Raw genomic sequence first — 3291 nt, 5'->3', positions numbered from 1 at the left:
TCTCTTTAAAAAAAAAGTTGGACCAGTTTCTAGATGTTTAGATTTGGAGCACAGCTCAGAGTCCTCAAGGGAAAGAGGAAACTTCTTTTTAGGCTTTTTGCAGAAATATTTTGTTTATACTCTGGTTGACCTTTTGGGGATGAAAAGAATGTTTATTTTTGAAGTCTTGAAGAATTCCATTGAATCTGATCATTTTTGTACGTTTTCTTGTGAGCTTCGTTTTGTATTTTCTCACGAATTGATCAGATTTGTGTTACATGAGCAGAACAAGACAGAAAAAGTCGAGTATAATGATGTGAACTTACAAACGGCGCACAGATGGACTGCTGAGCAGGCAGAAACTTTTAAAACAGACCCTTGGGTCAGTGTTCAGCAAGGAGAGTCAGAATGACTACAGAGACTCAAATTGCAGCTACAAAAACCCCTGAATAGTTCCATTTTTCTGTGTAGCTTCGGTCAAATCTGTGGCGTCTCTATAATCACCTGTTTGACCTTTTAGTGATGCTGCACACGGCAGAAACAGAGCAGCTCCTGCCACCTAGTGGTCAGAATACTTCAGCTAAAACAGTGGTTCCCAAAGATTTTCTTCTGGGCCCCCCTATGGATTACACCACCACCACACACACGTTATGTCTCTCTATCTTTGCAGGGACTTTCCATTGACTTCCATTCCTTTCTACAGTCTAACCCTAACCCTAACCATTACCAGTACATACCTAACCCTAAACCAAACCTAAACTCAATTCACACCTTAGTCCTAAACCTAACCCCTAACCCAAAAACATAATTTCTCCTCGTGGGGACCAGGCTTTGGTCCCCACAAGGAGCAGTTGGTCCTCACAAGGTAGTATATGTTAGGAAAATTGTCCCCACAATGTATCAGATACATGACCACACACACACAAAAAAAACAATAAACTGGGCACACACATCGTTCAACCAGACATAAACACATATTTTGTTTTTAAACTCCACTGAAGTTTATTTCACACTTCAGGCTGCAACAAAACAAACTACAAACCATCTTTACAGTGAAACACTTTTCTGTAACTGTTTTTTTTAGTTCTATACTCTAGAAGAGTTTTCTTTGCTCTCAGTGTTATTTCAAACATATTTCTTTTTTTTTTATTTGTAACAGTATTCAACTTTGCTATCATCAATACATTTAAAAAAAAGCCTCTGTGCAAAATAGGGGTTAAAAACCTGTCCATTATGCTTAGTCAGGCAGTTTTTTTTTTTTTTTTTCTCATTCCATTTCATGGCCGGCCCCACACTTTGGGAACCACTGAGCTAAAAGAAGATAAACCTCTGTACCTGTCAGGGTACCTGCAGTACTTTGTATTTTTGAATGTTTCTCAATTTATGGTCCTAAAATGCACTGATCAAGTCTTTTACTCGACTATCCGGACTGTTTTAAACAACATAGCTGACGTGCACTCATAAAGCGTGCTTTTAAACTAATTTCCTAAAGTGCTTTATGGTGTGAAACATCCCCACGTGTGTACAAGCTGCTCGAACTGGGAGCAGGTTGGAGTTAATTTTTATAATGTCAGATCTTTCTCTTTAAAAGTCCCAGCTTTAATATCCCGACCCGTTTATGTCCCGATCCGAGCTGTTAGCTGCTGCTTGGTTCCAGTCATTCAGGTCCCATCCTGCTTCTTTCACTCCAGCTACAGCATTATTACCCAGTGAAGTGTGGACATTTTTTTTATTGTTTATATAAAATGAACACAATCTGCTCTGAACTTCATGGTACAGTAAAGGGAATTCAAGGCTGTGAATGTTTCTGTCCAGACGAGTGTCAATAAACCAATTCGAACCACTGCTGTGTTCTGAACGTTCATCTAAAACAGACCTCGAAGAAGAAAAAACAGCTTGTTAGATGGATTAATGGAGCAAACAAAAACATGTGGATTAGATTTGTTAATTAAATCCATTAGATTTAATTGTCAGTTAAAAATAAAGTTTGACTGTTTTCGACTAAAACATTTAGATAACCTGAAAGAAATAAGATGCTGAGGTGGTGAAGTTAAAGACTTGATATTAAGTCTATGAAACACCTGATGATTAAGTCAAGATTAATTAATCTGAACTAATCTGAAGGATCAGATTTGTAAATTCAACCCACTGTAACTCAAACCGTCTACATGTAAGACTTCAGTGATGCTCCCCCGTCTACACCGCTGTTAATATCTTTAATATTTTCATTTTTAATATTTACTTTTACTATTTACTTTTCTTTCACACTGCTTCCCTTGGTGGCAGACGACTCATTAACATCCGAACACAGAAAAACTTCATTTGGATAAAGAATTTTAAAAGAACAAAAAAAAAAGTTTGTTCCCCCACCTTGTTTCTATTTACCTATTTCAGCACTCAGAGTTTTATGATGACAAATAGATGGATCCAAATTAAACAAGACAGTTTTTGTTTAAAGAAAAAGCAGCAAAACTGGTTTATTTTGGTGTCTTAGACCCATATAGTGGGCATGAACACACACACCCGGTGAAAACATTTGATTTTGTGATGGGGGGAAAAAAAAAACACCATGTGAATTATTTTAAAAGTCTTTTCCATCTTTCTACAAATTTATTTATTTTAAGGATGTGTACACTTACATAACACATCTTTATCTATCCTATCAACACACACACACACACTCCTAAGAAAATATGTAGCTGAGCTGAATAGAGTAGACAGTATGTTACAGTAAAGGTGGAAAACGTTTTTTTAAATGGTTGATTATGGTTTATTTTGTTTTACATTCCAAATCCTGGCTTTTTAAATCAAGAGTATGTATTTAATGAGCTTCTCTTTGCTCATTAATACGATGGGTAAAAAGAGGGAGCTGCTGTTTCTTCTGAAAAACTGTTTCATTAAAAGATGCTCTTTACAAAGCGTGAAATTAAACCTCAAAATCTTATCCTGAACTACATCAAATGATTCAGATTGAAAGAATTTACTCCAGTCGTGTTCCAGATATATTGATATGCAATTCTGAAAAGCAGGTACGTACTTAACGTAAACAAAGCACTCGGCTGAATTTGCTGAAGCTTGAGTGACGTGACGGACCTTCATCGGGCCGGCTGTTAGCGACGTGCAGTTTGGACCCGACACCAAGTCCACACAGAGCCAGGATCACGAGTTCTAAAACACTTTTCCTCACCAGAACACATCACACATGTGTTCATCTGTTTCTAAAACTCTCCGTAGCAGTGGTGTGTACGGGGAGACTCGTACACACAACCCGTGGGTGTGGCGTTCAGTGGAAGAAGCAGACAGAGCGCGAGG

The sequence above is a fragment of the Kryptolebias marmoratus genome, linkage group LG7 (assembly GCF_001649575.2).
Source record: "Kryptolebias marmoratus isolate JLee-2015 linkage group LG7, ASM164957v2, whole genome shotgun sequence".
NCBI classification, from domain to species: Eukaryota; Metazoa; Chordata; class Actinopteri; order Cyprinodontiformes; family Rivulidae; genus Kryptolebias; species Kryptolebias marmoratus.
Note: the sequence above shows the minus strand (reverse complement) of the source record.